Raw genomic sequence first — 18,325 nt, 5'->3', positions numbered from 1 at the left:
TGGATATAAATGAGATGAGGAATATTGTTGAAATCTGCACTGCACAGAATAAATTTGGAGGGGGTGGGCTTACCATTTTTGTGCACGCAGACATTTGGTCTCCTTGTTTTTAAAAGCTCTCTCTCTCTCTCTCTCTCTCTCTCTCTGTGTGTGTGTGTGTGTGTGTGTCTCTCTCTCAGAACCTATCTGAATCAGGCCAAAGGCCCATCTAGTCCAACATCCTGTTCTCACAGTGGCCATCCATACTATGGGAAGCCCATAATTAGAACAGGCTGGTGCTGAGCCCACAACTGCCCTCTCCGTACACGTGATCCCCATCAACTGATATTCAGATGCATATTGCCTCTGACAGTGGAGATCATCTCTACCTCTTGTGGGAGCAGATTCCATATTTTAACTAGGTGCTGTGTGAAGATGTATTTTCTTTGTTATTAACAGGGGTGTCATCTTGAATAAAATATTGGGGAGCAGGTAAGCCCTGCCCTGCATAATCAATCACAAAACTTGGTGCACACACACACGCACACACTATTTAAATGGCAATAGCCATCAGCTTTGTGGAGGGCAATGAGACCTCAGCCCCTAGTAGTTGGCTCCTACAGTCCTGAATATTCCAACATTTAGCTTCATTGGATGGTCCTGGGTTGTAGAACTGGAAGGGAGACTTAACATCTACTTTTTCCTCACCCTGCATAATTTTATAAATCTCTAACATGTAACACCCCTTACTCATCTTCCCCCTTCAAAATAAAAAAGTGTCAAATAGTATAACCTGTCTACATAGGATAGTTGTTCAATTTCCTTGATCATTTTGGTTGCCTTTTCTCTGAACTTTCCAAGCTATATGACATCCTTTTTGAGGTGAGGCAACCAGAACTATACACACTATTCCTAGTGTGGTCACACCATATATCTGTATCCATTATGATATTGACAGTTTTATTTTTGATCTCTTTCTTAATGATCCATAATGTGGAATCCACCTTTTTCATAGCTGTTGCAAACTGGTTGAACATCTTCATTAAACCTAAAGTATTGTTTCTGGTCAATCACCACCAGTTCAGATCCCATAGGCGTATATATGAATTTAGAGGGGGGGGGTTGCCGGGAAATGCATTATTTTACACTTGCATACATTACATTCATTTGCCATTTTACTGTTCATTTGCTCAGTTTGGAAACATTGCAATCACAAAGAAACCCCAGAGCAAACCAGATGAGCAGTAAAGAAATGAAATGGGAGAAATCCCCTTGTCCCTAAATAAAAGTTTACATGAATCATAGCTAATTAAACAATGAGGCTTTCTCTGCATGGAGAAAAGGCTTAAGGGAAATTTGACAACAAAACTGTTGCGGTGGAAAAATGAGAAGAATGACTGATTATATTCCAAGGCACTGGTGCCCACAATCAATGGATTCAAACTGAAGTACAGCAGATGTAGACTGGCTATCGGGGCGGGGGGAATGATGACTTCCTAATTGTATGAATGGCTGAGCAATGAAACAGGTCTCCCAGTGAAGTTATATAATTACCTTTTGAACAGATTTGGATGGAGAATCTATCAGGAAAGGTTTGTGCATAGGATATCTTGCCAGTTTAGAAGTGTGAGCTAAATGACCCTTGGTTCTCTTCCATCTCTATAATTTGAATGGCGTACACTCTATTAACACAGTAATAAAAGATACGTTACAGGGAGAGCTGCTGATAATGTCAACATTTCATTAGTGACACTGCGATTAAATTTCTGTCAAGCTTAGGAGCATCAATTATATGTTAGGATATGAATCAAAATAAATGGCAAAATTGATTTAAATAGTCTATGTTCGCTATTCCTAACTTAGTTCTTGCCTACAGTTAATATTTTATGCTGTAAACCTGTTCTTAGCAATAAGTACTTCATACACAGATAACCAGGTTGTGAAGGATTTCTATCATCATCTGAAAGCACAGGCACAAGTGGCATGTGATACAGTGCTCCTATATGGCTCCCCTTCCTGTCCTCATCACTGTTGCAAGGAAAGGAACCATGTACTCATGCAAAGACTCATGCCACATAATCCTTTCTGTGGCAGTCAGCAAAGAGAAGAAGGTTGGGTAGGTGACCCTTCTTCCTCAAGCTGCCTTGGGGTGTTCACTGGGAAGCAGATTTTAACATCCCTGACTTCTTGTACCACCTACCAGTTATGAGCAAGGTAACCATGCTCATTCATGCATCCAGTTAGCTAAATCAACCAGCACCACATCCCTGCTTGCTTTAACATTGAGAGGTTGGTGGAAAATGTGTCCTCTTAGGCCACTTGTGAACCTCATCCCCAAATATCCTGCTCGGTCCTCAAGCAGGAAACTAACTAGTTTACCATGGATGTATATTAGGATGGGTAGGTCACCATGTTGAATCCATAGACACAGTTGAGAAGGTAGTGGTGACTCATTAAGGATGCCTCCTTCTGATTGCTTGGCCTTCTCAATAAGACATTGGCTCCAGGCTAGTGTGGCTTTATCCCAATTTCAGATCAAAAACCAAAGAGCAACATCGAAGCAGCCAGTATTATTCAGGGAACTATTATTCAGGGAATGTTCACCATTAGGTAGGTTAGCTAGATGGATGGATGGATGGATGGATGGATGGATGGATGGATGCATAGTTTGGCATAAATCCAAAGAAGATTACCAGGCAATTACGCTGAACTATGGCAAGAATTAATCTGTCTGTGCAAGACAGATTGCTAAGTAAATAAGAAAAAAAAAATGATTCAAGAAACTTAATACATCTGATAAAAGCATCCCTGAAAGCTCCAGTTACACAGTTCATTTAAATCCCTTTTCAAAAACAGCAGCATCACCAAATTACGAACTAACTGGAGCCTAAAAGTTCTCTATTGGAAAGCTAAGCAATTCTACAGGGTTATTTCGAATTACATTACATGTGCAGGAACTCAGTGAAGAAGGCAAATTCTGCATCCCACTTTCCCTTACAAGACCCTCTGATACAATAATGCAATAAGTTTAAGGAAGAAACAGGAATATTTTATAGGCCAGCGAGACTGAATGGGATTAGGATTTTATATGATTTCTTACTTATCTCACTTTCAGGTACAAATTTATGAGAGTTCTATATTAAAGTTGAAGCATTTCTTCATAGTTGCTAAATTGACATGTTGTCTAGCATCTTTAGTTAAGTTTGCTATAATAATTTGGCTACTGTAATGCTCTACGATTACATCTGCACAGGGATGCAAACCTGAATAAAATAGGGTGGGCAGCTAAGCCCACCCACATAATAAATCACATGACATGGTACACACCCACCCACACCCACACCCCATTTGAATGGCAATGCCCATCAACTTTACGGGGGCCCAACCTCCTCAAATATTTTATTGGAGGGGATGAAGACCTTTTAGCCCCTAGGAGTTGGCTCCTACACATCTACATAAAAATATTCTGTCTTTGCCATTGACTTATGATGACCATACCAACTCTGCTATGAACACTTGAAGGACTGCTGGATCTGCTAAAATGAAGGATGAGGCAATGGCATCTTAGAAACCAGGAGGGCCTTGTTGGAAGTTGATTCACAGAATGTGTTACTCATTTCCCTTTCAGATTTCTCTACTAACAAAGACTAATATAAACACAGCATCAAGCTGTGTTACTTTTATTGTTGTTAGCTGCTCTGAGCCCGGCTTCAGCTTCGGCTGGGGAGGGTGGGATATAAATAAAATTGTATCATCATCATCATCATCATCATCATCATCATCATCTACTAGTTTATTATATTAGTAGCTCTCATTGTTAAAGATGCTTTCCAGAAATCCCAGATATCCTTAGATTAGGTAACACTAAAATAGTGACTTGATCTGTAATAAGACTGCGATTTTCAACACAGTGGCCTGGTTCACATGACACACTGAGCCAAATGTGTGGACTTTCACAGATGAGCTCACAGTTGATTTGTTTCTTTCCAGTTTTGGGTGGTTTTTTTTGCAACTCTGAGCTAAGTGATAAGGCTGAATAGCTTGAAAACCATTTGGCTAGGTCCAGTTTGAAACAAACATTATTTCTTCCACTGATTTCAACTCATGACATTCAAGGCACCAGAGTCGGCATGTAAATTAGGAAAATGCAGAATTCATTAATCCCAACTTCTTCTAGACAATGGATCATACCTAATTATGTGCAGCCTTAGAGAGTTATGTGACAATCACAGGACATTTTTTTCCTACACTGCAGTTAATGAATGTGTATGAGAAAAAACACATGTTCAAATCTCTGCATTTCACATAATACATTAAAGCTATTCTGTCAAAAAAAAAATGACCTTAAATGTCTCCTCTAAATTCATAAATACGTGTTTCAATTTTCTCTAAATAAAAATCTGCTGAGTAACACTGTTTGTCAGGCATCACACAAATAATAAAAGTACTGGCACCCTTTTAGCACATTTCTTTTTCTCTCTCCCCCTCCACAAATCAACAATAAAATTAATAAGAATAGGGACATTACCTGATTGTGTGTTTTCTTCAGCAACCCAAATGTGTTAAAAAGTAATTTTTCATGAATATATTTTCACATTTCATTGAACACCTAGTGATACTGATGAGAACAAATACAATTTGATCACTGCCTCGCATAAACCTGTAAAAAATACAATAATATTTTCTGAACTCTGCATTATTTTCTGAAATCTTAGCATCATTGGCAGTCAGATCCACATCACTCTAAAATGGGGCACAATGGCTGAAAGTATATGTGAAATAAATCGACTCCCCCATTCAAATAATAACAACAACAACCCAGTTATTGTATGGAGAAAAGGAAATCAACAGCAAAAATTAGATTAGCAAATCAGGGACTGTTCAAAAATAAGAAAGTGTCTGTCTTACAAGTGAACTTTGATAATATTTAAAATATTTATTCTCAATCATACATGCATAATAGGAAAAACTTACATAATGATTGTGTAATGCTGGTATGAGAGCGCAAACACTTTAAAAGGGCTGTACTTCAATGTATTGCTTTTTTACACTGGAGATGATCAAGGAGGAGATGATCTGGCAGTAAGTAGTCTTATTTCAATAATTATTCTATAAATAGTTAAATAATTATAACTGGACCTTACCTAGTGATAGAGTACATTGGTTGGTAGCTTGGATCCTGAAAGCAGCTGCTAAATGCATATGGTAGGTGAAATCTGCAAGGTCTAGGGCTACAGCACTAAAACATTATCCTTTCTTTCTCCCTGGCATGTGGGAAATGGGCTAAAAATGAGAGTTCTGACACACAGGGGTGGTAGTGATCAGTGAATGTAATAAAACCCTAATTTCCAAAACTCAACTATTACAAAATTCATCCTGTTGTAAAGTCTAATGTGGTATCATTCCTAAATTAGATGTATCTAAAAGACTGATTCATATTAATAGATCTTGATTTGCATTATGAAAACAACAACTCAGGTAATAAACATGTGAGAAACACAAATATGGAACTCCTTGCGCTGTGATGCCTCTCAATAGCTCCATAGTGTCAACATCAGTTTATACGTTAATGCAGTCTTTCTCAACTTTGAGTTCCCAGGTGAACTACAGTTCCCATCATCCCTGACTACTGGCCATGCTGGCTCGGAGTGATGAGAGTTATACTCCAACAACATCTGGGAAACAAAGGTTGAGAAAGGCTGTGTTTAAGAATAAGCAACAAATTGGCAAGCTGTGGTTTGCACCATTTCCCAGTGATGTAGCACCGTTATCAAAAGATTACACATAATCCCAACACAGGTTTATGGTCCTATGTTATGGACCCATGGAGTTCAATTAAGTTCACTCAGAAAGGTAAAAGAAATTTGTGCACAGATGATGATTGCAACAACCTATCTCTTTAATCACTCTTGTAAGAATCTGTCTTGAATTGCTTGATTTATATATAAATATAATGGTGAACTTTTAATTTGAAGGTTGGGGATTTTTTTTTAGGTGGGGTGTTGTTTAGTTTTCCTTAGTAACTAAATTAAATTGTCCATCAAATTTAATCAGTCAGTTTGTGACAAGGTATCCCATGGGCACGTTTTACTGTAGGTGTCATTATCATTGCCTTCATAAATCACCATAATAGAACTCCATAGTGCCAGGCTGTTGCAGAGCATCACATGATAAATCCCTAATAAATTGGTCTGGATTTTCTAAAATAAGAACAGCTCAATCTTCTGAACATAAAAATACAAGAACAATACTGCTTCCTGGTGCAGAAACAAACAGGTCGGGGGGGTGTGTGGAGCGCATTTGTGAGACAGACTGGAAATGCAGCATGAAGCCACTTCCAGCTAAAAGTCTGGTGTAATTGCCAGAGGTTGGGAGGAGTGAGAAGACGTTACTTAGGTGCTGTCCCATACCTCCCCACCCCTTTATTCTCAAGCAAGGCAAGAGATAGATCAATGAGAGACAGACGGAATTGGGAGTGGCCTAGTTTGGAGGTTCTTTTGGACAGAAAAAGAACTTTGTCGGTGGCAGCAGCTCAGCAGTGGCATAGCAACTGCAGAGGCAAACTCACTGGCCTCATAGAATCATAGAATTGCAGATTTGAAAGGGACTCAATAAGTCATCTGCTTCAACTCCCTACAGTGCAGAAATCACAGCTCAATAATCATTTCAACGTAGTCCATTCCACTGTTGAACAGCTCTTATAATCAGAAAGTTATTCATAATGTTTAGTTATTCATGATGCTTGTGCCATCTTCCATGTGGCAGCCCTTTACATATTCAAAGATATATCTTTTCTTAGTCACTTCTTCTCCAAGCTAAACACACCCAGTTCCCTCAATCATTCCTCATAAGGCTTGGTTTCCAGACCCTTTGTGAACTTAGCTGTCCTCCTCTGCACATGTTCTAGTTTGTCTTCTTGAACTGTGGTGCACAAAAATGAACACAATATTCCAAGTGGGGTCTGGCGAAGGCAGAAAAGAGTGGAACCAATGACAGATCTTGGGGCCTCAATTTTTTTTGGCAACCTGTGTGACACCAAAATTCAACATACCCACCCTTCTTGCCTTCCATTCCACCTGCCACAGACTGTCTTGCCAGAGTGGTGCATGCTCCCGCTTGGACTACTGCAATGCGCTCTACGTGGAGCTACCTTTGAAGGTGACCCGGAAACTACAATTAATCCAGAATAAGGCAGCTAGACTGGTGACTGGGAGTGGCTGCCGAGACCACATAACACTGGTCTTGAAAGACCTGCATTGGCTCCCAGTACGTTTCCAAGCACAATTCAAAATGTTGGTGCTGACCTTTAAAGCCCTAAATGGCCTCATCTCCACCCCCATCATTCAGCCTGGACACTGAGATCCAGTGCCGAGGGCCTTCTGGCAGTTCCCTCATTGTGAGAAGTGAGGTTACAGGGAACCAGACAGAGGGCCTTCTTGATAGTGGCGCCTGCCCTGTGAAACGCCCTCCCTTCAGATGTGAAGGAAATAAGCAGCTATCTTATCTTTAAAAGACATCTGAAGGCAGCGCTGGTTTAAGGAAGTTTTAAATATTTAATGCTGTATTGTTTTTAACACTCGATTGGGAGCCACCCAGAGTGGCTGGGGGAACTCAGCCAGATGGGCGGGGTATAAATAATAAATTATTATAATTATTATTATTATAAGATTTTTGGTATCCTCAAGGCTCCGCACCTAGTGCAACTGAACTGGTCATGTTTGCCTAAATCTGCCTCTGGTGCAACTATTACCTTCCCATTCCACATTAGTAATAATAATAATAATAATCTATTATTTTTACCCCGCCCATCTGGCTGGGTTTCCCCAGCCACTCTGGGCGGCTTCCATAAAAACCAAAAATACACTAAAATATCACAGATTAAAAACTTCCCTGAACAGGGCTGCCTTAAGATGTCTTCTGAATGTCAGGTAGTTATTTATCGCTTTGACATCTGATGGGAGGGCGTTCCACAAGGCGGGTGCCACTGCCGAGAAGGCCCTCTGCCTGGTTCCCTGTAGCTTTGCTTCTCGCAATGAGGGAACCGCCAGAAGGCCCTCGGCGCTGGACCTCAGTGGTCGGGCAGAACTATGGGGGTGGAGACGCTCCTTCAGGTATACTGGGCCGAGGCCGTTTAGGGCTTTAAAGGTCAACACCAGCACGGAAACGTACTGGGAGCCAATGTAGGTCTTTCAAGACCGGTGTTATGTGGTCTCGGCGGCCGCCCCCAGTCACCAGTCTAGCTGCCGCATTCTGGATTAGTTGTAGTTTCCGAGTCACCTTCAAAGGTAGCCCCACGTACAGCGCATTGTAGTAGTCCAAGCGTGAGATAACTAGAGCATGCACCACTCTGGCGAGACAGTCCGCGGGCAGGTAGGGTCTCAGCCTGCGTACCAGGTGGAGCTGGTAGACAGCTGCCCTGGATACAGAATTGACCTACGCCTCCATGGACAGCTGCGAGTCCAAAATGACTCCCAGGCTGCGCACCTGGTCCTTCAGGGGCACAGTTACCCTATTCAGGACCAGGGAGTCCTCCACACCAGCCCGCCCCCTGTCCCCCCAAAACAGTACTTCTGTCTTGTCAGGATTCCACCTCAATCCACTAGCCGCCATGCATCCTCCAACCGCCTCCAGGCACTCACACAGGACCTTCATCTCCTTCACTGGTTCTGATTTGAAAGAGAGGTAGAGCTGGGTATCATCTGCATATTGATGGACACCCAGTCCAAACCCCCTGATGATCTCTCCCAGCGGCTTCATATAGATGTTAAAAAGCATGGGGGAGAGGACGGAACCCTGAGGCATCCCACAAGTGAGGGCCCAGGGGTCTGAACACTCATCCCCCACCACCACTTTCTGAACACGGCCCAGGAGGAAGGAGTGAAACCCTGTATAACAGTGCCCCCAGCTCCCAGCCCCTCTAGATGGTCCAGAAGGATGTTATGGTCGATTGTATCAAAGGCCGCTGAGAGATCCAGCAGAACTAGGAAACAACTCTCACCTTTGTCCCTAGCTCGCCGGAGATCATCAACCAGCGCGACCAAGGCAGTTTCAGTCCCATGATGAGGCCTGAATCCCGATTGGAAGGGATCCAAATGGTCCGCATCCTCCAGGCATGCCTGGAGTTGTTCAGCAACCACGCGCTCAATCACCTTGCCCAAGAATGGAAGATTTGAGACTGGGCGATAGTTGGCCATACTGGCTGGGTCTAAAGATGGTTTTTTAAGAAGCGGTTTAATGACCGCCTCTTTCAGTGGATCTGGGAATGTTCCCTCACAGAGGGAAGCATTCACCACCCCGCAGAGCCCATCGCCCAGCCCTTCCCGGCTTGCTTTTATTAGCCAGGATGGGCAAGGATCCAGGAGACAGGTGGTTGGTTTCACGCATCCAAGCAGCCTGTCCACATCCTCGGGGGTAACAGATTGAAATTGATTCCATGCAACTTGACCAGACAGAGCTCTAGCACTCTCCCGCCCCAGCCCTGCTCCCATGGTGGTGTCTAGCTCCTTCCGAATATGAGTGATTTTATCTGCAAAAAACTTTGCAAAATCGTTGCAGGAGATCTTGGGGTCTTTACAAGGCCCCGGTGGTAAAGGTGGTTCCGTTAAATTACGAACCACCTGAAAGAGTCTCCTGCTACTATTTTCTGCAGATGCAATAGAGGCGGTGAAGAAAGTCTTCTTCGCCATCGCTATCGCCACTTGGTAGGCTCGACGATGAGCTCTAACCTGTGTCCGGTCAGATTCGGAGTGAGTTTTTTTGCCACCGACGCTCTAGCCATCTCAGCGATTGTTTCATCGCCCTCAGCTCCGAAGAAAACCACGGAGCTGTCCGGGCTCCATGCAATCGGAGAGGGCGCTTCGGAGCCAGACAGTCGATAGCCCTGGTTAACTCCGCATTCCAGCGGGCCACCAGGGAATCAGCTGAAAGGCCATCAACATGGGATAAAGCATCCCCTACCACTCTCTGGAAACCATTTGGATCCATTAAGTGGCGGGGGCAGACCATCCGAATTGGTCCCACCTGCCTGCAGAGGGGAAGGGTCGCGGAGAAGTCCAGTTGCACCAGGAAGTGATCTGACCATGGCACTTCTTTTGTTTCACTTTTACTTAGTGTCAGATCACCCACGTCACTAGAGGTGAACACCAGGTCTAAGGCATGTCCATGACTATGAGTTGGGCCAAACTTATTCAGGGACAGCCCCATGGAGGCCATGCTTTCCACGAAGTCCCGAGCAGCCCCTTGTAAGGTCGTGTCGGCATGGATGTTAAAATCCCCTAGGACAACCAAACTAGGTGTCTCCAGGAGAAAATCCACCACGACCTGAAGCAGCTCAGACAGGGAATCCTTGGTGCAGCGGGGAGGTTGGTACACCAAAAGGAATCCTGTACTGCCCCTATTGCCCAACTTCCAGAACATGCACTCAGAAAACTGGATCTTCCCAGTAGGACGCCTGGTGCAAGCTAGTGACTTCCTAAAAATCACTGCAATCCCCCCTCCCCGCCCACATGACCTGAGTTGCTGTGCGTAAGAGAAACGTGGTGGGCAATTTATAGGATTTTAAATATTAAGTGGATTCCTTTCATCCATTGCACACAACTAAGCATGTTCAACCATCCACACCATGCAGTCAGGGCTTAACCTATCCAAGGGCATATCACTGCCAAGATTTCAGGCTACCTAAGTGTGGTTCTGGTCACAGTCTTTAATGGCACCTCCTCATACCTCTATCAGTCCATCATCTTCAGATGCTACCCCAGCCATGCCTGTAGCAGTGACGTGGCTGGACATTTAAGAAAGAAAAGGAATCCACATTGCAGGTAATAAAATAAAACATCCTATTTGAGATATATAGGTAGGCTACCTAACTAGGAATTAGCTGAGGCATGGTAAGCTTAGGGGAGAAAGTAGTGGGAAAGTTTGAAAGACTGCCAGAGAAATGTATTAAAGAGAGTTAAAATTAATACTGTTTGTTCAGTCAATTCTTTTAGTCAAGCAACAAGGCTTTATATTAATGTGTGTTCTCTGGTAATTGTTTTGAATACAAGGGAATGATTGGAAAGGGGACCAAAACCAAGTAAGTAAACTATTAGACTCTACCGCAAATCAGTGAGGCACAGAAATGAAATGAGGTGGAAGCATTTAATAAGATGCCACAAATATATCTTTCCACTGCCCCCTAAAAAAGTTAAAATAATTATACTATGTCAAAAACAGGATTACCATAGACAAAAATTCAACATAAAGAATTATGTTGGGGTGGATTCTAATCAGATGAATCACAACTAGGTTAGTAGTTGCATAGGATATGTTCATTAGAGAAAGAGGAAGAATTCATTTCAAAAGGATTTATTCATGGAGTTTGGTGCTTCTGACCAGAACAAGATTTTCCTGCTTCAAACTGCCTCTTTCACTTACAGCCACTCACGGAATGCCATTGTCTTTTTAAAAAGCAGCTTAAAACCCCAGGTATATTCTGTTAATAAGGATATCATATCCAAATCAATTTATCATCAAGTTTTAGAGTGGCGTGTATCTGTTTTGAAATTTGCACATCATTCACAAATGCCTGGGTTAGGCTGCCTAAAAGTTTCTGCAAATGTTCATCAGGAGTGACATCATCATTGTCTACAGCATGTTGCTTGCCCGCACCATGTGACTGCAACATCATTTCACAGTCAACATCCTCTCTCATGGGTCCCTTCACTTCTTACCAAACTCCAGGATATTAAGCTAATTGGGGAATAACAAAACACTGGGTCATTGATCCACTATCTGCTCCACAGCAAGGACATGACAGGGTGGGAGGGGTACTCATGGACTTCCTACTTAGGTTGATGCTCTGGCTGTGGAGGAGATCTTGAGTTGGTGTGTCAGGGCTTTGCCTTTCCAGTCTTCACTCTCCTCCCAACAGGCAGAAATCACCATTGCTAGAAGGAGGCATGTCTGGGTTGTTGTTGTTTTTTGCAGGGGTGCCCCCCACAAGTGATAGGCATCTTTTCTTTCAAGGATAATAGGATCCTGTTTTCTACTCTGACCTTCCTTCCAAAGGTGAAGTGGCTATACACTTGTACCCCACAAACACAACTTCACACTTCTCTGAATTCTTCAATGCAGATGTGCAGCCAGGCAAAGTGTAGGGGGAAAAGCATTTGCTTTAGAAAACTGTGCACAAACATACATATATTCATGAAAATCACTTTGCAAAAGTTGCTATATTAAACAAAATTTCATAGAGAAATGTGCTTATTAGAAGAAATTCACACAAAAAATGTATATGGTTCCCCCCCCCCTTTTAAAATTGCAAACTAATGTGGAAATGTGGATCCATAAATTTAAGCCAGGAAAAATGAGAAATTGAGAGAAACTGAAATTGAGAGGTCCACCTAAGGAATGAAAATGGTGGCTCTGTAAATGAAAATATGCATGCAGATCCTATTGCAACAAACCATCTCTTTATAATTCCATTAAAACATTTGAGGAGGTGTCTTATATGCTCATTTGTTGATATAGTTTCATAATGAAGAACAGCCACATTGTGGTTGGCAGGAGTAAAAACATCTTTACAATGCTGAAGGTGGTATTGTTAATGGTTGGTGTGGGTGAGTGGGGGTGTGTAGTAAGTATTGTGCCAATAAAGCACCTTGAGTGCTACTTTGTAAAAGGTAACAGAATCAGGCAATTAGATTATTTCAATCTTCACACAGGTTTCTGTGAAGTGGTACTATTATTTAAAAGTTGCACCTTCTTAACATCTAAAAGATCTGGCTCATCAGTTCTCTGTATAAGCAAGTATGCATAGCTGTCAAGCGTCCCTTATTTGGCGGGACAGTCCCTTATCCCAGCGCCATGTCCCGCTGTTGTCCCTTATTGATGATGTCCCTTAAATAAGCTACTGAAGGTAATGGGGCCCTTTCTATGTCCAGCTGTCCTTTGTCAACAACAAATTGTTGCTGTTTTTTGTGTGTTGAATATATGCTATATGGTAATTTATGGACCTAATAGTTATCTAAAGCCATTTGCATGCAACAAAATATGTATTTTATCAAAGTAATTGTTGATCCCTTATTTTCACTGCTGATCTCTTATTTTCGAGGCTGCTGGTCCCTTATTTTCAAATCTGTAAGTTGAGTATGTGAGTTAGATTTCCCATCTCTGATTTAGATTTTGACCACCTGAGCATGGATTTTCTTTAACTCAAATCATTACCATGTTGGATGAGGCAAAATGTATGCAATGACAACAGTGTGATGACTAAAAGCATGCAGGAAGCAAGCCATTGGCTCAGTGAGGTTTCAGGGTGTCTGCCAGCAGCTCAGATCAAGATTCTAAACCAGTCTGCAATTACATAAGGGCCAGATCCAAAATGGGTGCTATTGTTCCAGGTCACCTGATCCTGCTGGGCTAAAGTAACAATTCATATTCAATAGGCTGCAGGCATCTGAAGCATATATCCAGCTGCATTACAATATTGTGTCCACTTGGAGTATGCCAAGTGGTCCAAGAAATACATTTTCTTCCACCTTTCTCATCACAGGAAGAATGTGGATGCCATGAGTGCACCTTAATCCAAGATGCTATCCTTTTTTCTCTTTTTTTTAACAACATAAATAAACTTTCTCCTCCACACCAGGGCAAACTTCTGCCACTGAAGTCAAGAAGAAACAAAAGTAAGCAGGTAAGGCATTTTGTCTCTTGGCAGAATTGGGATCACCACAGGGCTATAGCTCATCATTAGAGCATTTTCTTTGCACGGAGAAGGTTCAGTTATTGGCATCTCCAGACAGAGCTATCTGAAACCATGGAGAACCATGGACAGTCAGTGTAGACAATACAGACCAATACTTGGTATAAGACAGCTTCCTTAGTTGCTATGATGCTACATACAATTTTTATATGCAGTGTATCAAAAAATGTAGATTGCAGAAGAAACACATGTATAATAAATGCAAAAGAGTGTGGTGTAGTGGTTAAGAGCAGTGGACTCGTAATCTGGGGAACCGGGTTCGAGTCTCCGCTCCTCCCCATGCAGCTGCTGGGTGACCTTGGGCCAGTCACGCTTATCTCAAGTCTCTCAGCCCCACTCACCCCACAGAGTGTTTGTTGTGGGGGAGGAAGGGAAAGGAGAATGTTAGCCGCTTTGAGACTCCTTAAAGGGAGTGAAAGGCGGGATATCAAATCCAAACTCTTCTTCTTCTTCTTCTTCTTCTTCTTCTTCTTCTTCTTCTTATTATTATTTCCCTACCCATCTGGTTAGGAGCTGTCAGGTGGAAGAGAACTGATGATAGGTTATAAGCATCCTCACAACAGAGGCAGTTTTAGGGTGGCATGACCAGTGTGCTCCCATTGGGTGATGTGCTGCGGGGGCACCATACAAAGCTGTAGAGGAGGGTGTGGGAGACAGGGGGGATGAATTCTAGCATTGTACAGGGTGCTGCTAATATAGTGTGAGATAAAAGGAATCACTTCCTAAAGAAAGGCACATAGCTACCTGAATTGTGCATATCTGCTGATTTAAATTGAAAATGCTGGTGAAGACGGCTTAACAATTATGTTGTCAACTAATGCAGTAGTGTTGCCAATGTAATAATATCACTGTCAAAGCAATTTATGAACACAGAAGATTTAAATAAGCTGTTGCCTAAATAAAGCTATGTATGAACCAAACTGTAGACTTATTGTCTATGTGGTAGGAGGAACGATCAATAAAAAAGCTCAGGTAACAAATGGAATAGGGTGGATGTGGAGGAACTCCCTGAAACCACCACCTTGAAATAGATCAAGCTGATCTAGCTGAAACTTAGAGGGAGTCCTGAGTTCTTTAGGAAGGTCACAAGTCACATAGATGCTGCAATCCAGCACCCTAGGAGGGATTCCTAATGAACTCAGTGGGACTTACTTCTGAATAGATATGCTCTAGAATGCACTGGAAAAACTCCAGAGGGCTCAGATGTGACCCAGAGTAAGGTATGCCAGTGAGAACTCCCAAGGTGAATTAAACATATGCTCCAGTTTCACAAACTGCTTTTCTGCCTCGTTTTCTATTATGTCACTTCAGCAACACACGTTTATTCAAGCCTAGTCAAAATAACATTATATATTATTAGTACAGTAGTTAGTGTTAGCATTATTAGTGTTGTTATTGTCCCTGCTGTTTGATGGTTGTTGACTTTCTCCCATTCTTTTCTGAATAACAATAGTTTAAAAATAGCTTGCAGTGTAGCATAGTGAGGAAGTTGGTATTTGGGGGGGGGGAGGAATAGAAGTTGCATACCTCTTCTTGATGTAGGGTTGCAACCAATACTGTAGGTTTGCAGAGCATTGCACTCATACAAAGTGATCTACTTCTCATAACCCTGCTGCCCTCTGTTCCCTTTCAAAATCTGCTCTGGAAGATTGCAGCAGCAACGTCCTCTTAAAATTAAAGAACTGGCTGTCTCTGCACATACTTTCAGCTAGGATTCTTCCTGTAATTCTAGAACCGAACTCATAGTCCTACCACGGAAATCCTTTCTTGATGTTCCAAACCTCCAGTTTCTTCATCACAGCTGTCTAAGAAAGAGAACACCTTTTTATTGTGGCTATTGTTAAATAATTGGGAGTCAGAATTCTTGAGGATCGGCCGCAAACCTGTCAGAGATCTACCAATATGTATGTTGTATTTTTAATTATTTTTTCCTAAGCTGGCCTGAAAATGTCAACTTGCAGAGAAGGGTGAGGCATCCATTTTAGAAAATACCTTGCCCGGTATTGGGGGACCTCAATAATTTGGACTATCAGAGCAGCGCAGCTAACAATACTGGAAATTGCAAGTATGGCCGAATCAACATATATGGTCTACTGAAGAAATGGGCACATTATACAAATTGAATGCTTTTCAAAATGGGATTCCTTTATTACCTCTTATAATATTATTATGTGTTTGGGAGATTGGGTATTTTATGTTTAACACTAGGAGATATATAAAAATGCATGTATAATAATTATTATTAAACTTTTCAATAAGCAAATAAGTGCAAATTTCCCATATGGGCTTGTTTGGTCCAGTTCCAATGGTTCTTCTTTCCTAAATAATAAGACAAATTCTCTTGTCCATTCTGCACTAAACAATATCATAAACTATCATAAACTAATATCATAAATTGAAACCTATGTTATAAAAAAAAAACACTTCCCTCAGTTCAGAAGACTTTTGTCAAAGTCACTAGCTGCAAAGGTCACCAATAAAGAGAATGCTGTAGACATGACTTGACAGTTTGAAACCAGATGACTGGCAGACACAATCGAGGCTCATGATGCACTTGGTCTGTGTTTGTTTGCTTCCCTCCTGAGAAATGTCCTGGGAAGTTTAATTCAGATAGACCAAATATACACTGAAGTACACTATCACCCATGTTGTGTGTAACTATACAGAGGGGTATTTTCGCCCTCTGTTTGACCTCCCCCTTTCAGTTATATTTTGTTCACATACCTTAACTGTACATTCAATATATCTTGTACCACTGCCTGAAATGGGACTTCCAGTAAGCCGACGCCACAAAATATCTTTCTCTGTAGTTTGAGTCTGCAAGGGGTGGGGGAATACTTTGGGTAACCTGATGCCATTGTAACACCTACTGGTTCACGGATGGGCAGTCTCACCCACCTGTCAAAATGCCCCGCCAGCTGAAAAAGGGTCTCAGCCCTGGTATAAAGTAGAAATGTTTCAATGATCTGGATGTATGCAGATACCCCATCCTACTCAGAATGCAGATTCTAAAATTAGCACTTGGATCATTCATGGTTTATATATTGAAACTCCAGAATATTCATTTTTGCAAGGAAGAAGAAAAAGAACAGCATTTGTATAATTGTTTAGATTTTCAGAATTTAGAGTAATGTGTTCAGCTTCGATGAATACAAAGCTCATAGAAGATGCTGGAATTTTTTTATTTTAAAAAAAGCAATTTCCTTTGTTTTTTATATCAGTCTATTTAAAAATAGCACAATGTTCTAGCTTTTAACACAACTCAAAAAACAAATAAATGATTTTTTGATTGATTTTTTTTCCCAATTGGGAAATTTCTAAAGTTCTTTCTTTTCAGTTTCCCTAGGCCAAAGTCTATTAAGTTTATGCAATTGTGTCCTAAACACTCATATATTGATTACAGTGTTATATTTAACTGATGTTATTTCAAAGTAAAGTGGAACGTTACTATACCTTGAAGGGCATCAGCTTGAAGGATGACAGCTGACAGTTGTCTGCTGTATTCTCCATCAGCTATAGACAGCTTTATTCAGGAGGGCCTGGGGTCATCTGAACCTGACACATGAAAGATCTTGTACTGTGTTTACATCAACTTCTGTCTCTCGACTGACAAAGCACTTAGGTAGCTTTGTAGCTGTGCGAACACTTGTCTGAGTGTAACTTACATCCTTCAAGCATTTCCTGGTCAAAGGTCTATTGCTTCTGATAATCACTGAGGTGGATAGACTGTGACATAACCTGGTTGTATTCATGGTGAATTGAATCCCTTTTCATGGAAATAAGTGAAACAAATAGTTGCTTCCTAATAGAAATCCTGTGTCTAGCATAACAATTACGTTTTTGCATTTCACCAGAAAGCTTTCTTTTTCACTTTATTTTGTGGTATTTAATCCTTTGAAGTTCTTTGTATATGCTAGGGGTGTATGTCTGCTCTGCAAAAAACCCTAATCAGAAACAGAAGTGAGCATGGTCTGTGGAAGATGTGCACCTCAAGAGAAGGAAGCCAAGCTCCCATGGCGCATGATAGGGTGGATCAGGGAACACAAAGAGCATCATCTTATGGCATTTCTGATGTGGATGTAAAATGCCACATGGGGACAGCTTTGCTTGCAAATTTCATCCAATTATTATTCTCAAAACTAAAGAAAAGTTTGAGATGTTTGCTTTTCCTTTTTTTAAAAAAAGCATGTCATTCTCATATCCTATCAGAAATAAGAGAGGAAATGTGGCATATCCCATGGTACACAGAAATATTCCAGACTGATTTACCTTTGACCACTTGGAATAAGTTCAACATCACTTTTGCAGTGCAGTATCAATGACTTTTTGTTGAGGACCATTTAGACAAGATTAAATACTTCAGGCCCTGAAGTTGTGAGGTTCTGCTCTTGCCATAACAAATCTTCTGCACCTACGTAAAAGTTGGCAAAATACATATGATGCTCTGAATATAATTCAAAAGTGGTTAGGGGAAAAAAGCAAAGGAGCACTCCTGTGCCTCTTTAATTGATTTTTTTTTTTATTTTTTAGAAAGCCACCAAAATTAAGCTTTTTTGATGGGAACCTAACCCCAAAATAGTGATTTTAAGCTTTTTGAGCTGT

At 41.5% G+C, this 18,325-nt stretch overlaps 1 long non-coding RNA gene across 1 annotated transcript; it reads right to left on the bottom strand.

The window, feature by feature from the left end:
- Window positions 1-605: 605 nt before the first annotated feature.
- Window positions 606-17,320, bottom strand: LOC309340064. Its single transcript, XR_014155788.1, has 4 exons — window positions 17,177-17,320; window positions 15,251-15,528; window positions 4,508-4,639; window positions 606-1,661 (listed from the first exon to the last, which is right to left on the bottom strand). It is a non-coding gene; the product is annotated as an uncharacterized lncRNA (long non-coding RNA).
- Window positions 17,321-18,325: the final 1,005 nt, after the last annotated feature.

The sequence above is a fragment of the Podarcis erhardii genome (genome assembly GCF_964252035.2).
Source record: "Podarcis erhardii genome assembly, chromosome: 4".
Lineage (NCBI taxonomy): Eukaryota > Metazoa > Chordata > Lepidosauria > Squamata > Lacertidae > Podarcis > Podarcis erhardii.
Note: the sequence above shows the minus strand (reverse complement) of the source record. Positions and strands in the feature narration are given on the sequence as shown.